This window comes from Castanea sativa, chromosome 11 (genome assembly GCF_040712315.1).
Source record: "Castanea sativa cultivar Marrone di Chiusa Pesio chromosome 11, ASM4071231v1".
NCBI lineage: Eukaryota > Viridiplantae > Streptophyta > Magnoliopsida > Fagales > Fagaceae > Castanea > Castanea sativa.
The window spans coordinates 4,443,141-4,456,435 of record NC_134023.1 but is presented as its reverse complement, the minus strand read 5'-3'; the positions used below and the strand labels follow the sequence as shown (position 1 = coordinate 4,456,435).

The window sequence follows — 13,295 nt, the reverse complement described above, 5'->3', positions numbered from 1 at the left end:
GGGTATTTTTTACAGGAAAAAAAGTAATAACTAACTTTTTGAATCCTCTTAATATATACAGTTTGCATTTATTATAATTTGGGATTTCTATTTTTTCCAATCACAAAAAAAAAAAAAAAAAAAATCTAAGGGTGTGATGAATACATGGGGTGAGTTTTGTAAATTGGAGGAGTTTTAAAATTAACAAAAGAGTGATCCTCTCATCAAAAAAAAAAGAAAAAAAAAGAGTGATCTTATTTTGTATGGAGTTAATAAGTAGAAGTAGGAATTTAAATCAACATAAAAGTAGGAGTTTATTAGTAGGAAAGCATTTCAATGGAGAAGTAGGAATTTATTATTTTTTTCAATTTACTATTTTAACCCTATTTTTAAGTTTTAGGTAGGGATATTTTTTACAGTAAAAAAAGCAATAACTAACTTTCTTTTGCCAATTTACTATTTTTACCCCATTTTTAAGTTGTTGGTTAATTAATTTAGGGGTATTTTTGACAGAAAAAAAGCAATAACTAACTTTTTGAATCCTCTTAATAAATAAAAATGATAGCAGAAGCCTTTTTCTGTAATTAAGAAGGTGCTGTCATGTAACAAAAATGCCCACCTAAAATTATGCCACGTCGATAAATTATATTGTTTCACAATCTTAACACACTGCTTGATGGGTATAATAAGAACATTAGTAAACTAATAATTTTTATCTTTAGAAACAGGAAAATATTTTGGGACATCCCAAAATGGAATAGAGGATAAACAAATTGGGATGGAGTGAGTAGTCAATACCACTCATATATCAATATATATATAAAAGCAGAGACCTCATGCGAGAGTGCATGAGGTTCTGCCATGTGGCGCTCTATATGAGTTCTTTGCAATCCTTTTTATTATGAAATGATGTTTTCCAACTTCAAAAATTAAAACAATGCAGCTTTTATGTTTAGCACTTATTGCTTCATCAAAAATCAATTCACTTCTTCCTCTCTCCTAACTCTTCACTTCTTTCCATAAAAAAAAAAGAATATTCACTTCTTCCGGACAAAAAAAAAAAAAACTTTCACTTCCCCGTTCAAATTTAAATGCACACTATGGATAAGCACCTGGCAAAGTGAGACCAAGCTTTGCACTATTACACATTTACAATAATATTATACTTTCCAAGTAATTTTTGTTGAGATCAAACCCATCTTAAATTTTTTAAATTTCATTCATTCTCTTTCTTAACTCTTCAGTTCTTTCTACGTCTCTTAAATCTTAACTCTTCACTTCTTCTAGCAAAAACACAAACAAAAAACTCTTTCACTTCCCCTTTCAATTAAATGCACAGTATTGTACCTATTTCTTTTGAAAATTATATATTGATGAGTCAACGATTCCTCTTTGAGTTCATGGAAAAAAGCTCCTTTCTTAGTGTCTGTAAATAAATAAATATTGCCAACTCTCTCTCTTTGTTTCTTTCTTTCAATTTTTTTTTCCAAAATTTTATTTGGGATACTAAGTTTGCGGTTTGCAATGTTTAAGGGAAGATAGACTCGGGTAGATTGAAGCTTCAACTTTACCATGTTTTGGCCGGGGACTAAAGTCACTAAACACAAGGAGAAAATGCCACCAGCCCCTAATTTATCAAACCCTTCTTCAGTATCTAAGACGTACAAAATACTAATACTCAATTTGTTCATTCTTTGTTGTTGTTTGGTAATGGGTTTTTGATAATCGAACTAGATGGTGGTTTGTTTCTTTTCATTTGAACTGTTTACTGGTTAAGATTTTTACTGAGCCACACTGTTTTTGTAATTTATGATTTGGCTTTTGGTGAGTGATTTAAATATGTTACATGAGGATGTGATTAAGAAAATTAGTTGAATTGGGTAATATTTAGACCCTAAGGCAAAGACAAGTTGAGTAACTAATCTGGTTTTGTTGGGCAGGTAGAAAGATCAATGAGGAAGAAGCTTAATCAATAAATCAAGCTTAATCAATAAATCAAGCTCCTCCAAGCCACATGTAGTCGGAGCACAAATACATGTATCTCTAGGGATTGGGTCACATTCAAAGCGCCAATGGAGGCAAAACTTTTGTGGGATTCAAAGTGCAAAGAGCCCAAGAGTAATCATATATTTTATTTTGAATCCATAGTATTTGATAAAATGCTTGATAGAAAATTTATAATTTTTATTTGGTTGTATGATGTAACAACCTATATAATTGACATAAGTGAAACAAATTAAATTAGCTACAGGTAAGAACGAAGTTATTATTTTTAGGTGAATAATTTTCTTTTACCTATTGAGGGGTTAAGTATTATTTGGTAGCAAATTTTTAAAATAATCACCACAATCTACACATATTCTATGTCCTACTAAATGACAGAAACTCAATTGTTAAAAATAAGAACAAAGAAAGAAACAATAGAACCCCAAATGTACAAATTAAGAACTAAGTGGGTAGAAAAAAAATTCTGTGGTGTCTCCATTATTTGAAGGTTAGCCTAGAATCTATATAAACTCAAAATGGTATTAAAAAATTGTTAAATATATTATACTGGTACACCTTTGTTAAAAAATTTATTTATTTATTTATTTGTATAAAAGATAGAATTTCTATTCTAGCATAATCTAAGTGTATATGTGTGTGAAGGTCCCTCCTAAAGGCTTAAACCCCGACCCTTGCCTCCTACACCCCATAAGTACTTATACTTGTGGAGTGAGCATCGCACCAAGAGTGTACAGTGGTTAAAAAATTGTTAAAAAATTGTTAAATATGTTGAATCATGTCTACCTCAACCATCATTAAAACTACTTGCTTTATTTATTTATTGGTCAAGTATCATGTATGACTGTCCGCAAGAGCCTTGACAATATCAAAGTGTGTTTGTTGCTTTGCCTAGACATGAATCACTATGCAACCTTAGCAGTGCTATAGTTAAAATATTATTGAAGATGCTTCTTAAGGTCAATGCCTTAGTTAGACATTTCGTATGACAAGGGATAGGTTCAAGGAGTTTGATATGCATAATATATGCTTGCAATTAATTGGTTTATGATCAACTGAAGATGCTTCATAGGGTCAACGCCTTAGTTAGGCATTTCGTATGACAAGGGATAGGTTCAAGGAGTTTGATATGCATAATGTATGCTTGCAATTAATTGGTTTATGATCAACTGATGGTAGACAACAAAATATGCCTACATGCTCTGAAATTTCTACTATAATTGTAGGTGATTTTAGCAATGAAAATATCCACCATTTATGTTATAATATATGTACAAAAATTTCAAAAACCATTTTACATAAAAGCTTACAACATTATCCGCGCAATGCACGGGCAACCTTCTAGTTGAATTCAAGAGTAGAAGCATAAGAGAGTTTTATCATAAAACTTTGACAAGTGTTATGTCCACAATATTTTTACAACAATTCTTAGGAGGTAAGCTGCTGTTGGTTTTAATTGAACTCATCATTCAAATAAATTGTTTGTCCACTAACAACAACCAATAACAACCTAGATGCGTTATGAAAATGTGTACAACATAGCATTTTTATAAAAAGTATTCACATTGAGAAAATATGCATGAGGTTTAATGTGATGGGAATTTGGAACTGCTTTAATTAACTGACAAGTATTTTAAATTGTTTCAAGTTTCAGCAAGTAGGCTCTAAAGTTGAGGCCATGCACAGTTGCATGCATGAGTATTCTTAGGGGATGTGATGAGACCATTTGAGTATTGAGTTTCTAAACCACACCAAAAATGATTTTGAATTCATATTTGGTATGCATGCAACTGCTTTCGCAAATAAGGATAATAATTTAGTAGGAAAAATATTGGGGAACCAACCATCATCATCATCAACCAAGCCCCAAAACAGGGGATGTATGTGATGGGTTGGAGTTTCTAAGTTGTACAAAAGGAAGCCTATTGATCAAGTGTCAAGACATTGATGGTTTTTTCTATTTCTTTTTTAAGTTTTAAATTCAAGAAATGCAAAGACGTTTTATTTATATACATTCTTCTCACTTCCAAGGTACCATATTTTGCGTTTTTCTTGAATTGGAAATTGATCAAATTCTTCATTAGGATTAAGGTTGCGTTTGGCATTGGTTGAAAAGTGCAGTTTTTTTTTTAAAACTATTTAGCTTATTTTTTGCTATTATTCATCTTATTTTTGTTATTATTTATGAGCTTTTTTGCACTGGTACAATTCAGAGCCTTCCTGTACCATTTAAGCTAGCTTTTAGTTTTATCTATTGTACCTTCGGCAAAAAAATTTTAGTTTTAGCTAAATAAGCTATTCTCAAATAGACTCTAAATATTACAAATCAAATATGTATTTAGTGTTGCATTATTTAAAATTTAAAATAACATTATAGTTTGTATATAGTTAAATTCATAAAATAAAATCCAAATTAATTATGAAATAGACCATCTTTACCATTTCAAGTAAACTTCAAAAGATATTATTTGGCAAAAAAAAAAAATCCTGTTAAGCATAAAAAGACTCATTCTAAGATCTACAAGAAACTATTCGGTGCTTAGCAATAACCCTAATGGTATGATCTTGAAGTACAAATCGCTTTTTCTTGTACATAATCATCAAATTATGGGTGACAAACATCTTTATAGTGCTAATAATTTGCAGTGACATAGAAACTAATGACTACCGAACTAGAAGCCTTGTTGGCAATTGGTGCTATCCAAGGCTTGAAGCTGTAAAATTTCTTTGTGAAAAATGAAGGTAAACAAAAGAAAGAAAACAATTTTAACGTGGTTCGGCCATAAAAGCCTACATCCATAGAGTCTCTATTATTTTTCAAAAACAATGTTACAGCCACAAATTATTCCATAGATATTAAATAATAAAAAAAAAAAAAAAAAAAACTATGACAAATACAAGATAAACTAATAAGTGAGTGTCAAAAGAAACAAAAGGAGGTGCTACAAATCTGATTATTTTGTCCAACATTATACAAAATCAAAACCTCATTAAGTCATGATGCCTTCCAAATGGGTCACTGGCCCTCTGTACCTGCATTCAAGGAGGACAATTATCCCTCTAAATCATTGAATTAAGGGAAATCATTTCTATGCATAGGAAGATGTTTTGGTTATCAAAATAGTAAGGGGATTCATAGTAATGCAAGAAGGTTCTCAATTTTTGAATCCTAAACTCATTAAATGTTTTATGGAAATGGTTATCCTGGTACTTGAGAATAGTTAAAATTATAAACAACTAAATCATTCCCAGTAAATTAGTTAAACTTCTTACCCATTAAAATTTCATACTTAAGAGTAATTTAAACCTATGTCTACATCAAAGTCATCAAACGCATCTCTATAAAAAGTACTCAGTACAATACCGATAATCACTAATGGTAGAAATCACCAAATCGAAAATAGCTAAAACGTCATTTTGATTTATGTATTTGTCAAAAAAAAAAAAACATTTATAAGAAGGTAGTGAAAGAACAAACTTTCTAGAAACTTTCAAGAGCCATGAAGTGCACATGTATCTAATCCACTACAAAATTAAGGAAAGATCATTCAGCTTGGGATTAGGGCGTAGTGTTAATCAACCTGCCTAAGCACACGAAATATTCCACAAGGGTATTCATTGTTTTTGAAAAAATTTATTACTAGTTTATCATGAACAAATGTTGGACAAATATTTTCTTCAAACTCTTCTTATATTTTTCTTTTAATTGAATGTGAATTATGATAAATTTACCATTAGATTGAATTTTCTTTTTATATCCTCCATGCTTGTAAAATTTAAAGAAAATCAAAGATAATAGCTATGTTATCAATCAAATATATAAATTTCATATTTTTGTAGTCTTAAATTATGCATAAAAAATAAATTTATAGATCAGATAGTAAATAATATCTAATTTGAAACATCGAACCATCAACCATATGAAGGCCATGCCTATTAATTTATGCAATTATTACATGACTTTACGAAGAATGATCTTTTTAAGGTGTGTAATGAGATTATATCAACAATTTAGCTAGAATATAAAAAATCTGCAGTAGTTGGACGATTGGTCAAATTATTACTAAATGATTAGCTACTAGCCAGGGAGAGTTGCTTTTTGTTGGTGAACAAACTGAAGTCTTTGTTTTCTTTCCTTTGGTCATAAGTCAAAAAATATATTGAGGTAAATTCTATTATTTCAAAAGATCACTAACAAAACAACAAAATATAATCAGAAATTGAAGTTTGTAAAACTTGCAGAGAACAATTTGAAAAGGTGTTGTCAGTTGGTAATAAAGAAGTCAATGTGGCTGAGGTTTTAACATGTGAACATGCTATGTTTTAGGTATGTTTTGGGGACAACACCTTCATTCAAAACCATGGGTTGTTCCATTAGAATGAAATGGAGAAGATGCAGTAACTCAAGTTTTACATGCTGTGGAAGACTTTGGGAAACTAGATAGAACAATTGCAGAGAAGCAGAAAAAGTAAGGAGAAATTCAATAAAATATTCACACTGGAAGATGTGGTAAGAGAGAAAATTCTGCATGAGGAATTGGAACAACTATTCATCATACAGGAGGAGATCATGTAATCACAAAAAGCATGAAACAATTGGGTAGTGTATGGAGATCGATCATAGATATAGTCGCTACTTTCAAACCTTGATGAGGAGAATTGGAGCTTATAATCCAATCACTAGACTAAATTTACCCTCTGGTTTGTGGAGCGAAGATATTGATGAAATAGGAGGAGGATTGCACCAACACTTCTAGCAAATATTTTGGGCCCAGAATCAAATGGAAACTTGGCATATTTTTGAAAAACTAGACTCCATCAGCATACCAAGGTTAAGCCAGGACCAACTGCAGCACTTGAATGCATCCAGTCACTGAGGAGGAAGTGAAGGAAGCAGTTTTTCAAATGGGAGCTTAGAAATCCCCAGGACCAGATGGCACCCTGGCCTACCGCCTTCTATCAGACCTTCTGGGACATCACTGGTAATTAAAGACCTTATATACTGTTTTGGCATTCTTACATTCTGTTCATTTGCTTAAATCCTTAAGCAAAACCTACCTTGCCCTCATTTCCAAAACACCTTCACCAGAGACTTGTAGTGACTTTCATCCTATTAGTCTCTGCAATGTAGTATATATGGCTATATTAGAAAACCTTGTCAATAGACTTAAGGCCATTATGACCTCAGTGATAACTCCTTTCCAAAATGCTTTTGTGAAAGGTACACATATACAAGACAATGTGATCCTGGCCTATGAGCTTTTCAATTACATTACACCAAAAAATGTAAAAAACAAAAGACTTGTTTTGCATCCTTAAAGCTTGATATGAACAAGGCCTATGACAGGCTGGGTTGGAATTTCATTGAAGCAGTGATCATCAAAATGGAATTCCCTAAGCACTGGGTGTCAATCATCAACGAGTCTATCTCAATTGTCTCCTACCAATTCCTTTTAAATGGTACACTCATCCTTTTTCCTACCTAATAGGGGTATTAGACAGGAAGACCTAGTATCCTCATACCTCTTCATCTTATGTGCCAATGTGTTTTGATGAAAGGAGAGTTTACCAAGGTCTGAGGAGAGTATCCTCATACCTCTTCATCCTCTCATGATAAAAAGCATCTCATCCACTGGATCCCCCTCACGGACAATGCAGCTCTTTGCTGTGTATAGTACTGGCTTGAGATGATCACAAAGCGCATCCAATAGTTGTTCATCCATTTTTTCAAACATTGGCACCTAACAAGATGAAATTGACTTAATGAATGCAAGAGCTAGATATTGGACATGAAGGGGGAAAAAATCAAAGAAAAACACTCACTCTCTTGAGAAGATCTAAGCAAAGATGTCACTTTATGTCCCTCCTTAGGTCTTTAGGAAGGTTATGAACTAGATTCTCATCCTCAACACCTCTGGTTTCTTGCCATTTATACTGTTCGTATTGTCTGACCTGCTCCCTTAAGTTCTCAGGGAGCATACGGTGGGACATCCACTGTTCAGCATCAGTCCTTTTCACTCTCATCTCTTCCACTCTCACTGTTGTGTTGCAGATATTTCTATAACAGCACAGAAACACAATATAGCACCTTGGTTCATCAAATCAAGGACTATGAAGATTCCAACAAAAGGTTTCAAGTTGGAGTTAATAGTGGATACAATTTGTAAGATCTCATGTTTTTATAGAAGATTTAGCACTTGACGCTTGGCAGATTAAATAAGAACAGCAGAAACATTGAGAATAAATACAACAAAGAGAGATTAATGGAAGATGGCAGAAAAATGCAACAACTATACATGTATCTTATGCATAAATTAACAAAATGTCATAAGCCCATCACATCAGTTGGAAGGTTTGGATGATCTGCTTATGCACAAAGCCCAAATGTATAATCATAATCATTTTAGAATTTACCTGCATATTGCCAACAAGTAATGAGAATAATGCCAACCCAGAGATTGATATGAAGACAGCAAAGATTATCTCCCCAACATAAGTGCTTGTTTTTAGGTTTTGGCCAAGAGAACTGATGAAACAAAAAAAGAAAACACAAGTTAAAAAAAGCCTCTAGTTGTAAAGTATTCACTCACAATGAGATCATATATAGTTTTGACTGCAAGGCAACTGAGTAAGAATATAATTTGAGGATCATATATTTACTAACCCAAGACCACGAAGACCCCACCAAAAGCAGTAAAAGCATTTCTCTCGAAAATTTCTTGATTCCACCACCCCAGATTTAAGAGCATCAGTAAATATTCCAAAGTTGAAGACCGTTTTATTTTTAATGTCATCAGGATCAATAGAAGGGCAAATGTAATATAGATGTGCAAAGTTTTTGTTACGGTTCTTTCCACAGTAAAAATCTTTATCTTCACAACCAGTAGTGTTGTCACAGTATTTTTGCCAGCATGTATCCTCTCGTTCAATGGCAAACAAGTACATAAGCTCCTACAACCTGGTTTGTCATATTTATTTGTGATCAGAAAATCTCGGAAGTATTGCATTAAAAATTTAAAAAAAAAAGAAAAAAAAAAGCAAATCTCAGAAGTAGTGTAATTAAGTATTCAAAAGAATTTATTTGTGATCATATATTTACTAACCTAAGACCAAGAAGACCCCACCAAAAGCAGTAAAAGAATTTCTCTCGAAAATTTCTTGATTCCACCACTCCAGATTTAAGAGCATCAATAAATATTCCAAAGGTGAAGACCGTTTTATTTTTAATGTCATTAGGATCAATAGAAGGGCAATTGTAATATAGATGTGCAAAGTTTTTGTTACAGTTCTTTCCATAGTAAAAATCTTTATCTTCACAACCAGTAGTGTTGTCACAATGTTTTTGCCAACATGTATACTCTCGTTCAATGGCAAACAAGTACCAAAGAGCTCCTACAACCTGGTTTGTCATATTTATTTGTGATCAGAAAATCTCGGAAGTATTGCATTAAAAAAAAAGAAAAAAAAAAAAGCAAATCTCAAAAGTAGTGTAATTAAGTATTCAAAAACCACCAAACCAACTTACGTGACTAGTGAGCATATATAGAGAAAGATTATAAGCAGCTTCAGCCCATGCTGTCTGAGTCAGTATGCCCAAGGTTCTTACTACTTCTACATATAATGGATAGATCCGTAAAAGTCTTGGCACATATTGGGAGAAGATTACTGACTTCAACATCTCCTTCATGACTAATGGAACTTCAGTTTTCAATGAAGGAACGATGAGAAACCTTACCACCTGAACAATGTAGGTAGAAGACATCCTAATTGTGACATTACCTTAATTGCTTAATTCTTTTACATCAAGCAATTAACAAAATTTCAACTAAGACATGGTTCATTCTTCAACATATAAGTTGTTATATGGATTATGCACCCATGTGTGTTCAAAGTATCACTTTGGCATAATAAAATCAGTTCTGCTATTGATAATAGCCAAATGTTTTGTCAGGGCATAAGTTTAGAAATCATGTAGTTATTCAACCTCCAGAAAACTGTCTGTTACGTGTCTTACTTTTACTTGATAGATTCATATATGTAAGTTTGTATTAGGACGAGTTACGATTAGTTTTATTGCTAGAATATTATAGGAATATGGTGCTTACATTGATCTAAATGGAAGTCAGATTCAGATGTGGATAATGAATAAAGATACTCATGATTTCCCAAACTCTAAATTGTTCACTAGTCTAACTTGGAAGTCTAAGTTTCCCTCAAAGAAAGCTTAACTCTTACTATGTCTTTTAACCAAAATAGAAAAAAAATGAGGAAATAAATTATTCATAAAATTATCCTACCACAAACAAACCAATTCATTACCAATCCATTAATCTGTTACGTAAGCTCATTTCCTTAAGTTGGTGTAAAAGCAGCAAAAATGAAAGTGAATGAAACATAACTCCCTGCACTGATGGCAAAGTAACAAGTTGGGGTGCAAGTTTCTTCCAATAAAAGTGCAAACCTATCACAAAAGTGGGGGCTGAACTAAATGTTGTGATGATTGCAGAGAGAACATAGAGTTCTTGTAATAAACCAGAGTAACTATATTCATACTGATCAATTGTCACATGCATAACTGTGGCAATGGAAGAATTGACAGAATGTCAATGAAGAAGTATGTGGATAAGTATCTTTTTGCAATAGCCATTGGATCATTTATTGTCTCACCCCTTCCAAATACTCGAGAAGAAGGAGCAATAAACCCAGTTCGAATCTGAAAGATTATATTAAGTGCATAAAAGGCATCAAAGAGTGAACGAAGAACACAAGCAATAATCGTCAGAGTTTCATCTGAATCAAGGCATTTATCCTTGTCATCGATCACTGGGATGTAAAAGAACAAGGGATCCAGGGCAACAGCTATGACATAAGAGAGCACAAATATTTTATTCCAAGTTTGAAGAAATTGACCTTGTGGATCAAGAATTGTCTTCCTAGGAGGAGGACCTGACTCTTTACTTGGCTGATCACCTACAGAAGGAATGCCATTAATCTTCAAATGGGACCTGAACCTGTTGAATTTTTGCACTAGAATACTATTTATCATTTATTTGTGGGGCTTTTTAGTGTAAGATTAGTCTTAAATGTAACTTACTGATTTTGGTTACTTTTAGTTAGTATATTTTATAAGAGTCCAAATTATAATCATTTTCAAACTTTATGAGTAATTATGATAGATATTGATGCAAAACAATAGAAATTTCACAACGTAATAAAAAATCTGAAGTTTTTTATGAAATTACTCCCAAAAATTTTCTTATTCCATGATACCATCAGCACATATAGACATATAGAAGTAACATAGACTCTCTGATAAAATTGTGTGCTTAAAAGACTCAAATTAACAGAATAACAGCAACAATGGAGACTATTGGAATTTAGACCTGAACAAACTAACCTTACAAATATAAGTCGCTTGAAATCCATTTTGTTCAGCCAGTTAAATGTCCAAAGCTAAAAAACTATTTTTAGCGCCACTACACATAAAAATGAGAGTTGCAATAATGGAGCTAAAGGTAAAACTTCTACCTTCATTGCTACAGTGCACAGCTATATAGGGCTGTAAACTGTAGCTTAGAGCTAAAAAAAAAATTGATTTTTTATTCTCCATCCGGTTTAAAATAATATTTCTTTCTTTGTTTTTTTCTATTCTTTTATTCTCCAAAGTCCAAACCGTGCAAGCCTTTCTCTCTCTGAAGACAAACTCACTCTCTCAAACTCTTGCCTCTTTGTCTCACCTAAGAATCAAGATATAGATAAAGCAAACCAGTTTAACGAAATAATCCAAGATGAAATACAGAATAAAAAAATCATTCATATTCTATTTTACCTTTTTTTCCTAGTCCCCTAATTCCAATATCAAATTCGCTTGTGAGTACATTGGCACCTAAGAACTTGTTAGGACCCATTTTCTTTCTCCGCCTTGGATTGATAGTACGTCTGGGTCTCATCCTTTTGCAATGAGATGGCTCACTGATCTAACCAAATAAAGAAAAACAAAAACAAAAATCATCTCAAATTTATTAGCTACACAAATATCTACCATCAACGTGATATATGAACCAAAAAATAACAAACAAAGAAAAAAATAAAGAATGGAGTACTCACTGAGCAAGAAATAGAGAGGTATAGATTTAGACGTCGCTAAGAGGAGGGCAATGGACCCAGTATTTCAAGTTGGGGGCTGAAGATAAGCGAATTTTTTTTAAAAAAATAAGTATCAAATATTATCAACGAGACAAATATTCAAAAATTATTGTTTTTTAATATATTAAGATACAATCATCTACCAACAAAAATAAAAGATACGAAATACTATTGTTTCTTAATATAATTATCTATGAAAAGAAAACTCAACGCTTTTTCAAATCTTCAAAATCATCTACGATTGAATCCAAACTAATTATCGAAGCTATATCCTTTTCAATGTATAACATCAAAGAATCTGCCAAAAAATCATTTTCCATTTTACTTCGAAGGTTAGTTTTGACAACTTTCATAGCTGAAAATGCTTGCTCTGTAGTAGCAGTAGAAACTAGAAAAGTAAGCACAAGTCTCACCATCCTATAAACAATTTTGTAGTGTTCTTAATTTCTAGTTCTCACTATTGACACAACTCAGATAAACTTTTCAATTTTTTGAATCTTTTCTTTTGAAAAAATCAAGCAACCTTATGTAATATTTCCCAGTTTATGTTTTGTAGTCGATCTTTTCATGATCTACAAATAAAATAAGAATCACGTATATTAAATTTGTGTGACAATTTTCTATATTATATAATTTGTTTTTTCCTTTTCGTCTTTGGTCTGCCTTTATTTATCTGTCTTTTTGTGTTGTCTCCATCTTTCTGACATTGACCCACTAAGAGCATACACAAACACAGATCGGTGCTTGACTGGTCATAGCTCGTGGGTCTTGACGTGGATCGAAGCTCACGGATTGAGGATCGGAGCTCGCGGATGTGGATCGGAGCTCACGGATCGTGATCGGAGCTCGCAGATCGCGGATCGAAGCTTGCGGATCGTGATCGGAGCTCGTGAATCGCGGATCGTGGATTGGAGAGGGAGAGTTGATCTAAGCTCGTGATCGGAGAGGGAGAGCTGATTTGAGCTCGTGATCGGAGAGGGAGTTGATTAAGAGGGAGAGGGAGAGTTGATCGAGAGGCAGAGGGAGAGTTGGAGAGGTGGGTATAGAGAGAGAGAGCAAAAATAAAAAAATGATTAGGGAGAGAGAGAGAGCGCGCTAATTATATCGGGTAGTTGAGAAAATAATAAAAAATTGAAGAAAATTGAAGAAAATTGATTATTTAATTA

The 13,295-nt window shown here is 32.8% G+C and overlaps 1 pseudogene; it reads right to left on the bottom strand.

Annotated features, from left to right (window-relative positions):
- Positions 1–6,453: 6,453 nt before the first annotated feature.
- On the bottom strand, positions 6,454–12,121 carry LOC142617165 (putative cyclic nucleotide-gated ion channel 10; annotated as a pseudogene).
- Positions 12,122–13,295: the final 1,174 nt, after the last annotated feature.